This window comes from Oxyura jamaicensis, chromosome Z (assembly GCF_011077185.1).
Source record: "Oxyura jamaicensis isolate SHBP4307 breed ruddy duck chromosome Z, BPBGC_Ojam_1.0, whole genome shotgun sequence".
Classification (NCBI taxonomy): domain Eukaryota; kingdom Metazoa; phylum Chordata; class Aves; order Anseriformes; family Anatidae; genus Oxyura; species Oxyura jamaicensis.
Window position 1 is genome coordinate 52,928,237 of NC_048926.1, and position 21,775 is coordinate 52,950,011.

Below are 21,775 nucleotides of genomic sequence, written 5' to 3' on the forward strand. Positions count from 1 at the left end.
GTCTCCTTAGACCATCCCAACAGCACTTTTGCTGCAATATGAATGAGCAATTTATAAGGAGTTATGTGGCTATATATTTGGATATTTTTAAATCTACAGCACAGTGGATTAAGTTTCGTCATCTGATTGCTTTACGTAGTGCAGCAGGCAGGCTGTGCAAGACCTTCCTTGAATGCTGGCCACATTGTCTGTGCCACTCATAAAAACTTCAAATAGCCTTCAGCACACATCCTACGGTACATAAATAATCATGATACTGTAAGTATCCTACATGTTACAAAAGAGTGCTGTTTCTGTAACCATTTGCAATACACTAATTTTTGCTTCACTGTCTGTGCACCACATTTCCTTCCTATGTGCCTCATGATTCAGACACAGAAACCAGCATCAGCATGAATTTCCCATGTTGTGAGCATAGTTAAGTATGCTGTTTATAGCAGTACAAACTTTGGATTTCAGTGGTTACACAACAACGCATTACACAGGAGCCTTGTATGCACAATTTAAAAATTGCTCAGTCATTTGTCTGTTCCTGCAAAGAAATTGTTTTTACCTCTCTGGAGCAAATAGCAAATGGAGTTTAGATCCTTGAGCACTTGTTTAGCTTTAAAACCAACATAACAGGTTTTAGTGCCTAAAGCAGCTGCAAGATTTGCTGTAGTCACTGACATCTTTATTTCAAGATTCAGAGACTGTCACACATTTGCAAAGCACTTTGTCTGGTCTTCCACAGCCCAATTGATGGGGAGAGCTTGGCGTGGCTGGTAGTCATTTTCTGTCACTAGCTGTACAAGAGACCGTACTGTTTGCATTGGACAGGCTCTTATAAAATAATAATAATAATAAAAATTAAAATACCACCAGTCAGAAATCCACACGTACCTCCAGCTACATCAAGACACTGGGCCAGTGGAAGTACACTGCCATCTGTAGCACAAAGATTTGGAGCACCAAAGCTGCAGAGCTGATCAGGAAAGAGAAATCCTGATCAATGATTGTAGTGTGAGGTACATCGTGTCTCTGAAAACTCTTCTGCACTAGAATCTTCAAGCTGCTCCTTTGCTGTTATTTAGGTAAAGAATGGGGTACTTCCTGATTAAGAAAGTGTCCAATTCTTAAAGTACTTTCAAAATAAATCAACGTGGTGGGGCAGACAGGGGCACAGAGAGGTGCAATTGTTTTTCCAGGGTTGCAGGATCAGATGCAGTGCCAGAAACTGGAGACAAACTTCTTGACTCCAGCTCTCCCTTGGGGAATAAACATAAGAGAACAAGCACAGTGCTTTTTGAATGGTAAGCCCACAATGCACTGTCCTGAAAAAAATCCACTTTTGCTTTCTGAAAGCCACTTTGCAAAAGTGGTTACAAATTCTTTATATGGGTCCCAGTGCCACACAAAGAGCTGCTCCTTTGGAAAGATTTTTGAAGTAAGTTGTTTTCAGTGTCTGAGAGAGTTGCATAGGTCAAGACAGGGCCAGGACTTTGAAGGTACTGAAGATCTTTCTGGAGGACTAAAGTGTAATGTGTAGTCTGCACTCCTAGGTTTGAGACTACTCTGCAAGGTCCTTTGTGCCATATGCAGCAGTGCAAAAAGAATTTGTTGATTTTATTCCCACTTCTGGAAGAACTAGCTGTGAAACAAGACACTGTTGACATACTGGTCCCTAAATTATTAGTTTCATCATCTCAGCAGGCAGTTTTTGTATTTCCCCAGTCTAAAGGGGGGTCAGTGAGGGAGGTGGAGTAACTCATTTTCCTGACGTAGTCACTCTTTGTGGGATCAAAGGTAGCATCATCTGGCAACAGGCAGCCAAGGTGAGCACACGTTGTATCATGCTGCATAAAGACGTGTTAGTGGTGAAGGACATTTCTCATAATCTCCCAAAAAACATTTTGCAGTCTTTAACCTTGCATTGGAAAAAAAAAAGGATTGGAAATTTTGGTAAAAAAGGATTGGAAATTTTGGTCTCCTGAGAGCACCTCCTAGGAGTTAAGTGCTCATGGCTAGAAGTCTATGCAATGTCAGTCCTCACCAGGGCAATTAGATACAGAGCAGTTTGACATTGCTGATGTCATGGCTTTCTTTTCATGTTTTCTGGTTTTTTGGTTTTTTTTTTTTTTTTGGTTGGTTGGTTAGTTGTGTATGTTTTTGTGTGCATGACTTCACAGTTATGTAAATATGTGTTTTGACCAGGAAAAGACTTCCTGTAACATCAGTGTTCCTCATCTCCAGAGGTGACTCACAGTGAGTCCTGGGGCTGCCTGCATGCCAGGATCCTCCTCCCTGTGAAGTTTCCATCAAGGGTTGTTCAGAAGTGTACTGAAAACCCACAGCATCCTGAAGGGGTGCCTCTTCATCAGGGGGTTTAACAATTTACTTTGTAGTGTAATACATCATTTTTGTATGGCAAATCAGGGCTGACTCACAAATTCATCACAGGAGTGTGTTTCCGGTCCTACAGTACTGCCTACAGAATAAGGGGAAAGGTCACTGCTGGCAAATACAACACCAACAGAGGTGCATCACACTCTTCATATAAAATCTTGTCTTTCTGGCATACATGGTAAAATAGAGGAGACAGATTTTCCAAACCTCTAAGCCAAAAATGTTAAATTTAAGCATTAGGACGATTTAGCTAGGTATGGTACGGATCTGGCTAGGTCAGAGAAAGGTGTTAATCCTTGCCCTGCAGGGAATGAGGTATGATTTTCAGTTCAGCCAAAGTCAGGTCATATATGAATCATGGTGTATAGTTGTAGAGAGATGGATCGATAGATATATAGATAAACAGATGATATATTTATGCATTTAGATATTACTTAATGCAATAAACTTGCCAGTAAAATCACTTAACTGAATAGTGCCAACGTATCAGATAAATATTATGGACTGGGTCTCTTATGTAGAGAAAATTCTTATGGTTCTGTTGGCAATTGTCAACATAATGGTATTACTGGCTACAAACTCCACTGCTTCAGGCTTCTTTTAGAAAGCAGCACTGGATCCGTTAGCCTGATCTGTTTATACTGTCACATTTCACTTCACAGTATGACCTCCTGTTCTGATCAAGCTGGAGTGTGCCTTTAGAGACATTGTACCTTGAACAATGATTCATAGTACAGAGAATCCACAACATCCTTTTGAGTGAAGTATTAAATAAACAACTGCAATTTAAAATACAATTTAAAAAAAAAAAAAAAAAAAAAAGACACTTCTTTCTAGTCTGCCTCTGTCTTCAGTGACCAAATACTGCCTAAGTTCAGACCTAACTTTATGGCTTGTATACTTTTTACTTGGCAGCAGTACTGGCTTAAGGAGTTTCTTGTGTTCAGTCTCCTTTCAGCACCTTTTCTGCATCTCTGTTTTCTTTCAGTTGGACAACAGGGCAAGACACTCTACAAGTTCAGGTATTCCTTTGCAGGATTGTTCTCCACCTAGATAATTTCTTAAGGTAACTTTCAGCCCCATGTGCAGTCACATCACACAACTCAAGGGGTGATGTTGAGGAATGAATGGAAGACCTTGAATGGAATGAAAGGAGAGGATTCATACATTGCCAAGAAGAATACAGTCTCATAATCTTGCTTGCCAACTAGAGCTATCAATAATCTTCCGTGGCCATATATGCAATTAATTCACCTCTTAGCTGTCTCTTCATTAAGTTAAGCAAGCTGAGTTTTTGTACTTCATATGAATCAAATTCCCAGATCTCAGGCAATATTTTAGATTATTTTCCTGTGTTCCCCAGTGTGCTTTCGGTAAATGTGACCTGAAATGGACACTACCTTGCAACAGGGTTCAGAAAGAGGTTGTCCTCTTTATCTTGGGCATTCCTGTATTTCATATGGACAAGGACAAAATAGACTTGTTTTAGCCACCATACAGCACAGCAAAGTCATATCAGGAAATTGCCTACAGGCCTGATGTTTTGTGACCACGGTTTCATTATGCCATTTGTAAAGAGATTTGCTTTTTCAATTCCTTTTCAGAATCTCCTCCCACTTTCAGTCTTCCTGAAGTGTCCGTTGGTCACTAGGCCTGAAATGGAAAGTTCAGTGTTTTACTTCTGTGCTTTTTCCTCATTTTAGGTTTGAACCATGGATTAGCTCGTGAACTTTGGAATTAAAACATCTAGTAGCAGCCAAGCAAGTCATAACAGTCAGGTCAGAGCCATTCATGGTTCTCTGCCCAGACTTGCAGGAACGGGGGAGACTGGAACCTCATTGTCATGCTCTGAGCCTTTCTAGCAAGGTGTGTCTTTCCCCCTTTGCCTGGACTTGCAGAAGTGAAGGTTGTACTGCAGCACGTTGAATATAAACTCAGCCTGCTGTTTTGTTCTAAAGGGGATGTCAGAGTGGAGAAATGTGCCAGCTAAACGTGGAAAAGTAAATACCTTTCAGATGCTGCTCGCCAATCACCAAGATTTAATTTAGTTCATCAGCTCTGTGGAAGCATCTGCTTCATAGAAAATAAAGAGGCAGGTAAGGGTGCAATACCAAAGAATCTGTTAAAATGTCAGGCATTGCCAGCCATTATGACATAGCTACCATGGACAATGAGGAAGATAATTACTCTATTTGCATAGTGCCAACAGTGTGGAATAAGTGATTTATAGGTATTCCTTAGTTCTGTGAGACTCACTTCATTCTTTCCTAGGTTAGGCTTCCAGTATAAGGGTGCTACAGACTCCAGTAGATGTAGGCTGTGTTGTTTACAAGATCGGATTGGACTGTGACTCTGTGACTTAGTGTCTCCTGCAAGAAACATAGGGGAAAACCAACCATAAATAGAAAGAAATTGTGCAGTCTACACAGTGAGTTTTCTAATGATCATTAATTCCAGCACACATAATAATGAAATGAATGCAGTGTTATTTCTAAATAACACTGTGTATAAAAGCACTAGAGATAAGAAGATGCTCTCATGTATGTATAAAACTGACTCTTTTTAAACTAAAAGAGGGGAGGTTTAGATTAGACATTAAGAGGATATTCTTCACTCAGAGGGTGTTGAGGCACTACAGCAGGTTGCCCAGAGAAGCTGTAGATGCCCCATCCCTGGAAGTGCTCAAGGCTGGGCTAGACAAGACTCTGGTCAACCTGATCTAGTGGGTGGCATCCCTGCCTATGGCAGAGGTGTTGGAGTTAGATTATCTTTAAGGTCCCTTCCAACAAAAAACATTCTATGATTCTGTGATTGTGGAACAGGCTATAGCATGCCACTAGACCAGGTTGCTCAAAGCCCCATCCAGCCTGGCCTTGAATACTTCCAGGGTTGGGGCATCCACAGCTTCTCTGGGCAACCTGTTCCACTGCCTCACCACTCTCACCAATGTCCCCATAGCTCAGCTTCTATCAGACCATCACTTATTTTAAGGTATCAGAATGTCAAAAACTGTCAGATTTATTTATTTTTTTTTATTTTTTATTTTTTTTTCCCCATAGGTTTGTGCATATGTGTGTTTGTTTTTTGTTGGTGGTGGTGTTTTTCATTGAACTTTGTAAGTACAGTTGATGGCTACAATCACATATCAGAGGCTGTCAAGGGAAATACACCATATTGTCATTATTTGGAGCTGCAGTAGTCTAACAACCAAAGCATCACAGAAGGACTCAGGGCTCTTAAATGGGGCTCAGCCCTTTAGTGGCTGATGTGAAAGCTGAATATATGAAAACATTTTGCTGAAAACCAAGACTGAGTCTTTGCAGGTTGAACAGGGAGTTGCCCTTCCATGGAGCTGGGGGGAGTTTGTGCCATCATGAATGACAGTCACGGTGGTCAGATTTATTTATTTCTTTTCTCCTAATAGCTGTCAGATCTTCAGTGCCAACCTGCTGCAGTGTGAGCAGTTGTGCACATTTTAATACTAATGGAGACATGTTATAAAGACTTCCATTACAATTCACTCACACGTGGACAAATAAACCAAGACAGAACTCTATAAGTTTCATGCCTGGGTGTGAGTGTTCTCCCCTACATGACAGCATCAAATTTTCAAAAATTTCCTTCTTGTAAATAGTGGGAAAAACAAAACAAAACAAAAATGGAAAATGAAAATGTCTGTGAGAGCCTGACTTCTATATTATTCTGTTCCCATGGCCCTGAGAATTGCAATACCACTTTTCTGCTATATAGAAACAAACTGTACCTACCAGCTATTTTTCAGTATGCCAGTGAAAAGTAACTGAAGCAAGCCTTTTGACCACAGACATCCACAAGTCATCCAGGTGAAGAATGCCTGAATAGCACAGATAATAAGGCACCAAATCATTTTGGGAGGAAAATACACTAAAGACACACGGAACACTCTGTAAAATATGAAGGGTAGATAAAAATTGTAGATACAAACTTTCAATTCCAAAGATCTCTTTTGCCATTCAGTGTGGCACAGTACTATGCTTGGAGTAAAATGCAAACACTTTAAAGAGAAAAAGCATGATGCAAACATGTTGACGCATTGTGGCAATACTGAGAAAAGAGGGCTGATAGTGCAAAGATAGCTGGCTCTCCAGATAGCTGTCAAGGTGGTGCAATTAAATAGGTCAACAGGTTCACAGTATCAGTCTTTACAAAGCTTAAAGCTTAAAGTTACAAAGCACTTCTGAATACTTATCCTGTTTTGATAAAGCAGGTAGTGATTTGAGTAGATATCATTTTTTGGAAGCTTTAATAAGTCTTACTTTACAAAGAGCATATATTTCTTCAGATCACACATTTATAAATGCCTTGAATCCTGAGTCAGTTCTGATGTAACTGTACTAGAGACATGCAGCACAGCTCTTTCTCTTTGGCAGAGTGGTGCTGCACAGGCTTTGCTGGTTGGTGCTTTTCTCATGGATGGCAGAGCAGGCCAGAGACTGTACTATGCCTTTCCTAGGAAGAAGCTAGTCATATGGTGATACTATTATTTTCATTTCTGCCTGCTGCAGTGCATCAAGTCGATTTTAAAAATATGCATATTATTTTCTTAACTTGCTTTCCATGTCAGCAGTTACTGTAGTATCCTAAGGTGATTATCAGATGTGTATGGGCAGAAGGTATCTACGTGGCAGTATCCCTTGTAGAACCAGTCTGCTGGGCATTCAAGAAAGTTAGCATACGTCACCCTACAAAATAGACTAGATAAGTCACTTTTAATGTCCATGTGAGCAGTCTTGCTGAGATTTTAAAAGTAACTCTCTGGCACAAAAATGTTTTGAAACACAACTATGTTTTGTCCTTGTGAATTTGTGATATCTGTCATGTGATCTTGTTCAGAGGTAGACAAGACCGACTACACTTCCCTATTGTCTGTATCTGCCACCATTTCATTTAATGACTTTGTTCTTCATCAACATGCAGAAAGAACAGGTTAAAAATAATGGTAGTAAGTATTGACTGCTTCAAAGGGTCCCTGGGAAAATTCATGAGCTAGAAATACATCAAAAAGCAAGGCAAGGCAAGGAAAACAGTAGAGGAGTGTGTTTAAGAGATTTGCACAAGAAAGTTCATTCAGCCCATTCAGAGGTCCTGAGTGTTTCTCAGGAAGGACCGAACTATTGCAGCTGCATCTCTTTGTCCAGTATTATATCAGAGATAATACTCCTTCTTGATTATGTTGCAACTCTGCTTTTACCCTGGAAAATAAGGTTATCTGCATTTTGACTTTGGTTAGCTCTAAGCAGTGATTGGAGTTCCACCAGTGCTACCACATTATATTACATCCATAATTTTAGGCAATACTCTTGTTATGGGGATAATTAAATGACCGATGATACAATGTATTTCATGATGCTTTTGAAGCACACTTTCTATTTTATAACTAAACAAGTTTACTGGGGGCTTTGTCTTGTCAGTGGTTGCAGAATCTTTTCATTCTTGTCAGTACCACCTTTGCTTTAGAAAAAATGCAGGTAAAATACCTGGTCAAACGTTAAGGAATTGTTTGTCTTTTGTACTTCAGAGTTTGTGACAGTACCTGCAAAGATGTGGAAATGACAAAGACGTGGCTCCCCAGAGAGTGGGGTATAGCCAGTTAAGGTCTTTGCAGCTGTTAGCCATACATAGCAGAATCAAACACAAGAGCTGCTGCACTGACTACCAGTAGAAGTTATTTTAAACTGCACCATATTGCTTACAATTGTGCAAGTGCAAGGAGCTGCACAGATTCATACAGAGAGATACAAAAGATATACTATCCTGGAAAAGGAAAGACCGAGGGGAGACCTTATCGATGTGTATAAATATCTGAGTGGAGGGTGTTGAGAGGATGGAGCTGGTCTCTTTTCAGTTGTGCCCAGCAACAGGATGAGAGGCAACGGGGACAAACTGAAGCACTGGAGGTTCCAGCTGAATATGAGGGGTATTTCTTTACTGTGAGGGTGACAGAGCACTGGGACAGGTTGCCCAGAGAGGTTGTGGAGTCTCCTTCTTCGGAGATGTTCAAAACCCGCCTGGATGCCATCCTGCACAACATGCTCTAGGTGATCCTGCTCGGCAGGGGAGTTGGAGTAGATGATCTCCAGAGTTCCCTTCCAACCTTGGCCACTCTGTGATTCTGTGATCCAGTGAGGAGACAGGAACCTTTTGAAGCTGAGGTAAACCCCACACTAATATCTACAGCACAGTGTTTCACACACCTCTGAATTTTCCCAGCTGCTGGGAGTAGATGCTTCATCTGAGGGATTTGAAAAAAAAAAAAAAAAAAAAAAAGGACAGACTTGTGTACCTGTATGAATTTTGTCCATCCAGCTGTTCTGTTTAGATAACAATGATAAAGCCAAAACAAGCTGAAGATCCTTGGCCATAGGGTCATGTAGCACCACTACCTTTCAACTCCTTTAAATCCCTTGTCAGTCATCAGCCTGAACTGAATCTTGCAGCAGAACCAAAGCACTCTGCAAAGACTGAGTCATAAAACATTTCTGACTCCTCGTGGATTATTGCTTGAGCAGCTGCATGTGATAAAGTTACAGAATCTCATATACTATAGGAGATGAAGTTGTAATGCTGTATGCAAAAGGCAGTCTTTGATCTTGTCTTTGAATTGGTGCCTGCATATTAATCTTACTAGTACCTACTACCAACCCAAATACAAAGATGCAGGTGACATGGTATGATTGTGATTTTGCAAATCAGCCCTTATGTGTGATAACTGAAAGGTTCCTTAAGTAAGCTTCCTTCATTTTCTTTCCACTGTACTTAAGAAACACATGCATTTCTTGTTAACACAGCTGGTGGCCTATCAGTCTTGAGAGCAGTTAGCAGGCCTTGGAGAATCATTTCTAATATGGAAAATGTTGTGGAAAGCCACTCTGGGGCTAGATTCCGCACTCCAAGTGCCCTTGGAGAAGCTATTGAAAAAAATGTATTGGCTGAAAGCTGAGCAGTGCAGGAGAGTTTGGGAGCCATTCCAGCCCCCATTCCCCCATGGGTCATCCGATTAGTGAGACAGTGCATTTTAATCTTCTCACTGAGGCCACAGCTTGCTGCCATTTACTAATTACATAAGTGAGAGTGGACAACACCAAACCTGGCATCTGCCACAGAGGACAGATATACTGACAAATACTGCGTGTCACCCTGCAGCCCTAGCCGTGCTAGGGACCTGCAGAAACACCTTCTGCAGGTGGTTCAGAGGCATGCAGGGATCTGTGCCAAGGAAAAATTCCTCCTAAATAATTCACTTCCTGGTGGAGAGAGAGAGAGGGACAGAGACTGCCACTGAAGCAGAAGAAAAAGCTGAATGGCAAAATCAGAATGAGGGAAAATAGGCATGTCAGCAAGGACCACACCTGTTCGTAAGTGAAGGATGTCTTGGTGTAACCAAGCATCTGTCTCTTGGAGCTGAGTACAAACCGGCTGGGTGCACAGGCTGAAAGGTGCACCTGAAGGGCCTTTACAGATCTCAGCCCAAGGCATGAGGGCCATGAGCATTTTCAATTTTACAACTGTGGAACCAGAAGAAATGCTGCCCCGGGAAAAGTGCATGCTGCTATACAGTGAAATAGATGCTGCTGTTTGATGAGCTTTCTCCCTGCAAAAGATCATACACACTTCCACAGGTAAGCCTGCTAAGCCTTAGTAAAAACTGTGAGCGTGAAGAACCAGTCGTCCTCAATGTCTAAAAAAGCAGTCTCATCTGGAAATACGTTACCATGAAGCTTCTTGACCTGTACCTTAATGGTTTCAACCAGAGAGGCCTGGGTTCCTTGGTAATTTGCTTCATTGTGGTTTTTTATTCAGCAGAGTGAAAGGTCGGATATCCTGGAAAAGGGGTAAAAAAAGCTGTATGTGCAACATAGATATCTGTATCCTATAATGCACCACAAAGAGCTAATGGATCACAGCAGAGGTCTAATTGATCTGGGACCCCCAGAGCAGTGCCATAAGACAATCAGGGGTCATACAGAATAGGAGAATAAACTAGAAGCAGGGATACTGTTGTGTCTGTATTCAGTACTAGGCATCAAAACAGATGTTAGAAATTTGGGGAGAGATTGAGAAAAGAATAGCAAGTATCACCTGAAGTCAAGAAAGCACACTTCACTGTGAGGTTATTTGAGAAGCACGCTCCATTTCTAATGTTCAGGGGACTTAATTTGATTTCATTCTCTAGAGAGTTACCTGGAAGAGGGATCACAGACCTTTCTTTTGTATAGGGAAAGGAAGAAAAAAAAAAAAAAAAAAAAAAAAAAAAAAAAGCTGAATTAAGAACTCAATGGCTAGGAGCCAAACCTGGAGTAATTCAGACCAGAAACAGAAGTGGAAGGGTTTATACAGAGAATGAGTCACAATACACTGAGCAACATGGCTGATTTTCCAGCATTTGTGGGCTCTAAAATGAATACAAGAATTATTATAATTCAGTTCAAAGTTGCTGAAATTCAGTGGTTATACACAAGATTAGGGCAGATTATCTCTGTGATTTGCTTAGGTCCTTAAGAATAATTTGAGAATAAGAGATTATGGTAAGCATTGCACCTTTTCAGCTATTTCCTAATTAACCTATTCCTTTGTGTAGAAATCAGGTTTACGGCTTGAACACAACCATTGTAAGGGGAGAGATATATCTGCTGTTCTGTTGTATTATTGTAATAAAAAACCTGTCTTCTGGAAGGAATAAATATTAAAGGAAAGTTGCAGAGCTGCAAAGACATGAAGGAGTGTGAATGTTAAGCAGAGATTATTCCCAGACCTCTGGGTGTGGTCTTGAAGGTGTTTCTACAGAAAATAATAATAATAATAATTTCTAATAAAATAATCGAAGTGGTACTGATAGGAAATCAAGGGTGTAAGTTAGGAAAGCAAAAGTTTCTCTTTTTGTTCCCACCATGGTTCTGACAATATTAAATTACACCTCTGGTTATATGTCCAGGAGGTTCCGGCAGTAATAACACAAAGAAAAAAATATCACTATTGTTGAGTTAGGTGGTGGGAGGCGAACTGGTTTCCTTTTTTGCATCTCACACTAACATCCATTGTACACCTGTAGCAGGAACAGTCACACAGCCAGAGTGTGAATGATCCTGAATGCTGGGTCTGTAGAGAGCAAATTTTCAGGACAACTTGGAGCTGTGGACCTTCTTTTGGCTTGTTGTTGTTGTTGTTTCTTTAGTTACTTTTTTCTGTATGCAACATCTGCCATTACTAGAAGATCAAAGAGAGAGGTGTGTCTTTAAGGAAGCTGGACAGGGCTCAGCTACTCTCCCCTCAGTTCAGGGAGGTCCCCTGGAGTAGCTCACAGCCAGGGACTCATTTCCAGCCAGCAGCCAAAAAGCAAGAGACTAGAAACAAATTAAGGTCAGCAGAGCAGGCTGGAAAAAGCAGTGAAGCATTAAATGCTTATTTTCATAGCTGGCCTTAGGAAATAACTTACAAGCTGGGACTTTCAGGAGATCTTCGTCTGTCCCTGCTGCATCACTGCTCTTTTCACCCAGCTACACTGCTGCTGTAATTTCACTCCCTGATGCCCCATTTTCCCTTTGTAATGGATGCTGATTTCCCAACAACTTTTCCTTAAAAAAAAAAAAAAACAAAAACAAAAACACCACAAATTTGTGGGAAAGGAGACTAACACAGAATCAGCAAGGATGAGCAGAGCAAAGCAAAGCAGCAGGACAAAGTGGCCAGTGAAAGCGTGACATTGTCATATGCCACTTGCTGTGTGACCATTATCCCAGCAGCTCTTATCCCCTCTAGCAAACCTTTCAAACTTTGTAACAGGGAGGCAGAGCCCACAGTCACTGGTAGGAGGAGGCCTGACTTTAACTAATGCTGGTTGAGAAGTTGTGCAAGAGAGATCCCTTGGTGTAAGAAAATGTCAAGATACCTGAGCACCCATGCAAGGGAGATGGTTGTCCTGCAGGTGCACAACAGCTTAAGGAGAAAGCCACCTTCGTCCCTGTTTCCAGCGTGGGCTAGTTGGTATGTGGTTTTCATTACAGCTGGACCAAGACACAGGAGTTGCAAGTTGGCAGGGAACTGACATGATGGGGGAGCTCCAGGGTGTGCCATGACTTTAGTATTTACCACCTGGGAGTGAGGACAGTCCTAATCCCAGTGTTACAGCTGTGGTGGGTTTCTGTTATAGCACCACCACCATAAAACAGAAGAGGAAAAGGCCTAAGGAGGGATCCATGGGTCTTCACCAGCTGATCTCAATGAGGATTTCCTTTGGGAAGTTACCTTTTAGCCTAAACCTGTTACAGGCCCATCTCTCCTCAAATTAATATGAGCTTTTTGTTCTCCTGTTTGAAGAAGATTACTTTTGATGTCAGAGCCTTGACCATCACTGCTCCATGTTATTCACCACGAGGGTACAATTATGAATAATCTACCTCTGAACAACATGGTCTGTGTACAACAGGAAATTGTCACAGGCTGCAGATACTTGGAGAACGTGTCTTTTCATTGCAAGCTGTCCCACATCACTTTATTTTCAAGGAGTTGCTTCTTCATCCAGTACAGGGATGGGATGGTTGGGCTGGTAAGGCAGGGCTCAGATATACCCTCCTCTAGAAAGTCTTTCTGCCCTGATCCCCATCCTGTGCTTCTCCAGGGATTGTCACTTCTCTTCCTTGACTATGACCTAGTGATCTGAATAAGGCAAAGACTAGACGCAAGACTGCCTCACTCCAGGGCCAATGCCCTCAGACCATGCCATGAGCCATACTTCCATGAGTCAAAGCATGAAGCACATCCACTGTTTTCATAAGGAGCATCAAGAAAGAAGAAAGAAGTCAAATTAAGGTTGCTTTGAAAGGGCCATTCATCTCTGTGGTGTGCACAAGTTAGGACACAACAGTTCATTGTGACAGTCTCACCTCCCATGGTTTCCTGTTCCCCCACATATCCCCTCTGCAGCTCACAGTTTTATTAGCCTTTCTCCATGCTTTTGTCTGCCCTGTTGCACTCCTTGTGTTCCAGGCATGGTCTCCCCCGGCACAGTGCAGGGAAAGAGAACACTCCTGAGGCTCACATAGCTCTTTACCAAATCAGGGCCTGATTGTGGGTATCAGTGGTGAGGAAGTCTTTTCATTTTTGAGAAGTCTGGGAATAGGTACCATGCAGAGCTCAAGAAGAAGATCAATATTTAAATGCATTAGTTTTTAAATGCATAAGATAATTAAATGCATAAGATAACTTAATGAATTCAAATGCATTTATATATACCTCAGTGGAATTGGTGAAGTTAGTACATCTAATGGGGAGTTATTTTCTGACATACTTCTACAGGTATAGTTATTTCAACACTTTAAAAAGAATACCTTCAGGTAGTTGTTTCCAGAGGGCTACCTGTGTACTATGAGATAAGGAAGGGCTATGTTATCATTATGAAATTCTCAATTAATCCGACTGCAAATGTTTGTGGCATTCCTGGGAAACATAGAGACCTGGGCCCAGAAAGATGAAGAAGCACCATCTGTCCTGTTTACATAAATTGAGTTGCAGGGGATGGCTTGGTTAGCTTCCCTAGCTCAGACTCTACTAAGGTCCAGGGGAACTAGGAAGAACCCAAGACTGCTAGTCATGTGAATTCTCTTCTCATCTGTTTACAGAAGAACATGGTCTTGTGAAAAAAAAAAAAAAAAAAAAGCATACTAGAATAAAATACACAATCATGCTCATTAGGCAAATTGGACCCTATGTTGGCTATAATAGGAAAGCAATAAATAACTGGAAGTTAGCACGGCCTTCAAGGTTTGCCAATATATTTGTATTGTGCCACAATAACATCATAGGTGCTGCAGTGCAATGTGTTTAATAGTAACTCACGCAATATTTTACAAGGATATTCCTGTCAAAATATGTTCCACACTTTGACATACTTGATTTATTTGCAAAGTACTTGACAAGGTTTCAATTTCACTGTGCTTTTTGGCATTCTTTGAGCACTGCCATATTGCCAAAGAGCTGTTTCAAGCAAGTTGCAGCTTATCGGCAGGGCATTTCCCTCAGCATTCTGTACCCAAATACTGATGGGTGTTCTCTGTTTATGATATTACTAAGGACTAAGCCACTGTTGTTAGGCTGGGGCGTAATCAACTTTCATTGTGCTTTTGATCAAAGAGCGCTGACAGTACCTTATAACTTGAAAATCCCCTTCGTTTGCAATATGACATTAAAACACACACACACATATACACAGACACAAAAAAAAAAAAAACGGAAAATAAAAAAAAAAAAAAAAAAAATAAAGAAAAATTTACAGTTTAAAACAAATTTTTTTTTTGTCCAAAAAAAAAAAAAAAAAAAAAAAAAAGCTGTTCAACTGTGCAGTGGTTTTGTCCAGACATGTTAAAGCAGAGGTGTATTGAGTTTTCTGGTGTTCTTTGCCCCCAAGTTCTGCTCCACAGACTTGACAATATCGTCACAGGGGGACGAGCAGAAGCAGTGCCAGGGAAGTGGGCTGGCAGTAGTACTTCCACACAGTTGGGATGGTTTCCTTGTGAATCACTTCTATTATGAATGAAAGCACCCATCCCCTACACAGAATGTGGGGAGGCAGAGGAAAAGACAAGGATCTCTGTACTATGGCCTCTCACACCAGGACCATTTTGTGAATGACTTTGAGTACTTGGTGGATTGCATTTATATTAAGCCAAGGTCAGAGGAAAGGAGATTCTCTTTAATTACGGGGGGGTTATGTGCTATTCCATCCCCACTGTTCATTTTTCAAGGGCTTTGGAGGTAAGCTACATATTCAAGGCTTAGGAGAGTTCAGCCCAGGGGAAATTTCTGTGACTCCATGCACACGTTTTTCTTCAATGTTCAGTAACGAATGCCCTAGAAGGGTTGTCTTCTGTGTACACCTCACCACCTCTGATGGCTGTGGTCCTGGAATGGCAGGAGAGCCACTGCAATGCAGGTTCTGTCTGCATGCTCCGCACCGAAAAGCATGCTCTGAGCATTCTCATCCAGTTTTCTCATACCCCTTTATGCCAGAGGGAGAAATGAAGTAGAGATCCCCTCACTCAAACTGCAGCCAGAATGAAGCCCATCTTTGATTTCATCCCATTTTCTTTTTCCCATTGATCGTTTGCAGCTCTCTGCTTCCTGGCATCCTGGCAGTAAAGCACTGCTGAGCTGAAGAGGAGATATACTATCTGTTTCTTACTCAGGTGTAAGTACCCCAACACATTTCACAGAAGCAGTGAATTAGTCTTAGTGACAGCATTTCAACTCATCTCAGCCTTGGCACTATCCTTTGGTGTATGTCAGGAAAAGGGAGAAGATGGTCCAGAAGATGAAGTACTGGTGTTGGATACTGTTCAGTTCCATCCTCTGGCACAGCCTCCCTGCTGTAACTATCAGTTAGCATATTCCTCATCCACATGGCAGAGATGGGATGAGAAATAAGAGATTTCACTCCTTCACTACAGATTATTGGCTGAAATCCAGGGTGCCTTGAACACGCAGCACTTGGATTTAGGTTCAGCACTGAACTGTGCTTCACCACTACCTGTGGACAGCACTGCCAGTCTGGCACAAGTCTGTGGTGCAGCCATGTGAGCAGGAACAGAGCTGAAACTCCAGAAATGCCACAAAATTATTTAAAAATTTAGTACGAATTGTATATCAAGATTCACTGCCTTAATAGCATAGAGACATATTTGTTAATAAGTATAAATATATATCACTAACAGAACCTATTCTCCTTCTCCCCCAAAATAAGAATATATATATATATATTTAAAAAAAAAAAATAAAGTATTTGATAACAGTAGAAGAAAGCTGAATTGAATTAGCAAGGAAATGTTCATTTACAAATGCTAGTAAAACCGAGGGAGGTATATATCTGTGCACATTATGCTGTAGGTTATGTTGCTAAGTCCCATGTTCACTAAAATGCTTAAAGATTCTTAGTATTAGGCACAGAAACATGAAAATAGCAAAAATAAGTTACACCGAATTAAAAATAAATAAATAAATAAATTCCTGCCATCAAAGGTGAACATGGAACATGTTCATGGAGCATGCTGTCTAAAGATTTATCTAGAGGCTTGGACTGACAAAGGAATGAAAGAAAAAGGGTAATATGCAAGTGCAAAAAGAATGATATGTCAGATATTCAGTGCTGAGGGTGGTGGTACAGTCTGCAAAATCCTAGAGAAGCAAACCACTCTGCAGTCTAAGGTGAACCCAGAGCAAGCTTTCTCTAGTTACTTCAGAACAGTCATTGAAATCTTTCTAATTCAGGAACTGAATTATTGGGACGGCCATCAAAAAGTTCAAGAATACACCAAGAAAGGCCTTCTAGACTTCCTTTGAAGTATGTTTGCTGAAGTATTCCTGTGTTGGGCAGTTAATTGAATTGAGGTCTTTGGTTCATTGGGTTGAACCTGAATGTTTCCCTTGAAAGAATTTCATTGAGGAAACTCTTCAGAGTGCTTTCTTGCTTCTCTAATAAAGTTTAGTAGCTTGAAACTGAACATTTGTTTAATTTTTATCCACTCATGTGAGGTCTTTCCTGTCAGGTTGTTTGTAAGGTTCAAAGGCACATCTGAGGGGATTTTGTAGAGGCCAGGTTTTGTTTTTGTATTTGTTTTTGGCAAAGAGATGATGATTTAAATATTTTTTCTAAGATCAGTTTTGCTGTATAAGCTCTACATATGCAAACAACAGAAGCCAGAAACGCTTAGCTGGATTTCATAAATCCAAAAAGATACAAATAAGATTTTTCCATTAAAATTTTCTTTTACAAGTCATTTGATATGAAGTCTGTTACAATACATTGATACTGAAGCTTGTTGGCAAGAAAATCTTTTCATCCTTAAGCAGCAGAGGGAGCTCTGCTGACATAATTAGCCATAGTCCCGGGCTTCTGCAGCTGTGAATGTAGACTTTTATGTGCTACATATTCCTGACATCTGCAGAGAAGAAAATCTTGGAAATACACTGAACTGTGATATCAGCCTTAGGGAAGTGGCAGAACATGTCTAAGAAGTAACCAATGAGATGAAAAAGTAAATTGAGAGAAAAAAAAATAATAATTCAAATGCTCTTAGACATTTGAACTCTTGGGCACTAAAAAGACCGAGAGACTTTGCAGGTTGATGGGATGCATGCTTCTCAGGCATTTTAACATTTCTGAAGATTGCATTTTTTCATTTCAAGAATGTGGGGCATTCCAATCATTACTTTGGGGGCCCAGTATGGCCTTTTCTCCATCATCTACATCTTCCTACATCATCCTGACAATGGCATCAAACTCACAAAGCTTTTTGCCATCTCCTCAAAATACGCGCCTATAACCTACTGACTACTCAGAGATCTAAATACCCTTTGACAATAAGACACATGCTTCTACACGTGTCTGAACAAAGGAAGAGCTTAATCACTTATACTTAAGCGTATGTCCAAGCCTTTCATAATTCTCCTTGAAGAGATTCACTTGTATGTAGGCCTATTAATGATGAGCAGTAAATCCTTTGGGAGATGAATATCTAGAAAACCTTTTCATTTTGACACATAGTCCCAAAAGAAGGAAAGAGGAAAAAAAAAAAAATTCTCTGTACTGTTTACATATGTAGACATGTTGAATAACTTCATATATGTGTGTGTGTTTCTTTGTGTATGTATATATGTATGTATACAAATAAATTCTCATTAAGCAATTCAACAACTTACCTGTTCCTTTTCCTACCTTACTTCCTACTCTCCTATTCTGAGCCCAGCGACCACCAGGGGAAATATTTAAATCCAAACACAAACATTGCCTCAGAGGTCACTGCAGTGGTTTTGGTTCTCAGTCCAGGGGAGTGAGATCGCCCAGGGCAAAGCAAAAACAAAAGAAAACTTACCTCATTGGAAACTATAAACTTCAGTCCCTATTCCCAGATGTGAGCCAGTTCCTAAAAAATGAAGTTGTCAAAATAACTAACCTGAGGAATACAGGAGTGAATACAGACTGGTTTTGGTCCTGTAGTGTTCATACTCACTAGTTTTCATTAGAGCCAGAATGTTAATATGGAAAGAGAAGGAGAGGAGATGATGTGTTAGAAAATCTGCAGCAGGGACCTCCAGGCTTTGAAGCTGTGCTTCAGGATGCCTCCAACATCAAGTGCCCAGTGCCTGCCTTGCTGGGGGAGCACTGTGTTTAACAGCGGCTCTTTTCGTGACTCAGTTCAACATTTTTTTAGATTTGGAGGCTGTCAGAAGACTGCTTCACTGGGACACGGCCTCAGTGTATTTATGCAGGAGACTGATAGACACCTTTAGAGTTTGTACTGGATGGTTATTTTCAACTGTTCAGATCTTATAAGATAAATTCATTTTAATCCTCAGTGCACATACATTTAGCAGTCAAATACTATAGCATTTAGTGTGTCAGAGAAGGGATCCAAATTTAATATCAGTGTGTTGAAAAAAACACATCATAAAAACATGTATGTCTAGTAAACAGTGTAAGGCTAGCTAGCTCATATATATGCAAATTATTCAACCAGTTGAATTTCATATACTTCTCATACAGGTATAAATGAGAGGCCAAAATCATTGTTGTCTTTGTATAGAATTAAAGAAACATTGTTTGTAGTTTTGTTCAGTCAGTGCATTTTAATATTCAATTATTTGCTGTTTTTATTTGGCACATGAAGAAATTAGAGAATAACAAAAAGGTCAGTAGTAAAGTTCTCAAGCTGTCTATAAAATAAGTGTTTTCTGATACATTTCCCCAATTTCTCTGCATGCCCAGGGGCAGGGTGAGGAATCACAGTGCTGTAAGCAGGGAGAGCAGAAGTGGACACACAAGGGCTCGGGTAAATGTAAATGGGGAGGTATTTTGATCCTGCCTGGAGTAAATGGGTTTCAGCACCTGGAAGGATGTGGGCCTGTGCAGCTCTGAAGCTCCTTTCTTCCCCAGTATTGCCCTTGGTCATTGCTCATCTTAGTGCTGTTATGAAAGAAATGAAAATCAGCCTTGTGCTTGGCGTGAGAACTGATCTGAAGTCTAGTAAAGGCTTCTTGGATACTCTTCCGGTATTGTAGTGTGCTTTGGATTAAGATGGTTAAAGGACCGTTTGCTTTATTAGGTTGTTAAATTCATGCTTGTGCCCTTCATTTCCCTCACTGCCACTTTGTCTCTTTAAATTCATGTGTTTTGTTGTTGTTGTTGTTTGTTTTAAACTAAGAGTGTTGTGCTGAAACCTCCTGAAATCACAAAGTCTGAAGTTCCATATGGATTCCCAGCAGTGGGAATCATGTTCCCAAAGTCGTCTCCCCCCGGCAACACTATTTTGTGGAAAATTCCTGAGACTGTGGGAATCAAATGCCACAGTCCTAAACAAAGTCTTAGGTACCCCTTGTTCAGCACTAGAGCAACTAAAGGCAAGAGCCTTGTTGTATTGGAAACACATGGCTTTTGGATATGTTGTATTTTCTTCTTTCCCTTCCTCCTTTTTATGTCTGCTGTTGCTTTTGCTGACTCCATTTATTGTGACTGACTACAAGACTATAACAGAATAAATGTTCTCCAGATCTTGGCTTAAAAAATAAATAAATAAATAAATAAATAAATAATTTCAATTAAAAAAAATAATGATATTTGTTACCATTAGGAATAACAGCAACTGAATTGCATACGAGTTCATTGTAACAGACTTGAGCTCCAAGTCAGCAATAATACAGGATCAAGCAGAGATGTTTTCTGTCTGAGGAGTATAAAGGTGTGTCGCAGGAAAGCTGTGAGGAAAAAATAATATCTGTGAAAGAAAGCCAAGGGGAAGTAAAACCGACTTCCTTTCTATGCTATTTCTCCCCAGGTTGTCTTTTTTTGTTACAAAGACCATGCAAACAGTGGTGATTTCACTCTGCTTCTCCAGACCATTTTTTTTCTTTGAATATGGCCTCTGATTGCTCTTGACCAGGGTGAGAAGTCTGTAACAAGCTTTTCCTCTTGCAGAAATTCTCTTCTATTCTGCCTCAGCTACTCCGTCTATTGCTCTAGCAGGCCATGTCCTTTCTTTAGCTACCTGATCCTTGAAATGATCAGGAGTCTGAGAAGTTTTATAATAAAGTTTATTTTTCTGATAAGCGCATAAATTTGAGTACATTTTAAAGATTAAAATTATGCTTTGGACAGCATCAGGTACAGGAGGAAGGTGTCCATGCTAGTGGGAATGGCAGTGTCACTCTGCAATTCTAGGTATTCATGTTTTTTTGATACTTTGCAAAAAGTGATCACTTCATTTTTATGAAGCAAACACTTTTGAAATTTGCAGTGCATTTGCTGTATTGTTATATATTTTGCTTATGGATTCCCTGATTTTTTTTTTTTTTTTTTATTATTATTATTATTATTTATTTTTTGGAGAAAATAGAAATGGCCAATACAACAGAAGGAATGATCAATGCAGTTCATTTGAAACACGTCCTTTGGTTATTCCAGCACTTCCACCTCTGCAGAATACGTCTGAAGCACTGACACAACTCACTACAGATGGGACTGAGTTATCCTCAACATCTTTACCATCTAGTCAATAAACAAGAGATAAAATCAACAGCAAATGTCAGCGGTGTATTTCCATTACCAAAGTAGACAAAGAAGGAAAGTTAAGGTTGACATAGCTATGTAAACACTGTGTGTTAATCATGAGTGATAAAGGCTTATGGGGCTTTTGGGAAGTAGCTAAATTCCTTAACCAACCCTGTCTAGACAGACTTACTAGTTCTGGGCAGGAAATGGAGGTAAGGGGGAAGGCCTACTCTGCCCCTCCCCATGACAAAAATGTCAGCAATACCAGAAGAGATGTATACCCATTCTTTATACACAAAACATCTGTAATAGAAAAATATTATGAAAAAAAGAATGCTTCCCAGAACTATTTCTCTTCAGAGATGCCCCAAAACATGATTTTCATTTTGAATAACATTTGTAGGAAGTCCCTAAGCAGCTCTAGTAGTAACACACAGATTTTCTTAAAGGTCTTTCTTTTGTCTGTCACTGATCTTCGATGGGTTCCCCATTTCCACTTCAGTCTTTTCTAGCTCCTCTCACTGAGTTAGTTTGTGACTAGAGAGTGTCTCCTTGGGCATGCCCAGAGATTGATAGAGCACTGAGGGAATTAATATATGCTTTAGAATGAGGTTGGTATTTATATTTGTGACCTAATAAATCAGAGAATCAGTTTCTGGGAAGTCTACATGTGAAATGGAATTACTTATAATTAATAAGTATTTCCCCTACCCAGAGTAGAGATTTATTTTAAAACTGTGTGATTTAAAAGATTGATTTCTTTCATGGAGGTTTGCATATTCCATCCTGAAAGGGGGGAAAGAATGGTTGCTTGGAGCC

At 40.3% G+C, this 21,775-nt stretch overlaps 1 protein-coding gene and 1 long non-coding RNA gene across 2 annotated transcripts in view; both read left to right on the plus strand.

The window, feature by feature from the left end:
* NRG1 (neuregulin 1) overlaps nt 1-21,775 on the plus strand; it is a 292,955-nt gene that overhangs the window by 36,649 nt on the left and 234,531 nt on the right. The gene's annotated exons all lie outside the window — the stretch shown is intronic.
* Nucleotides 8,602-20,020, plus strand: LOC118156139. Its single transcript, XR_004746167.1, has 2 exons — nt 8,602-10,043; nt 14,825-20,020. It is a non-coding gene; the product is annotated as an uncharacterized LOC118156139 (long non-coding RNA).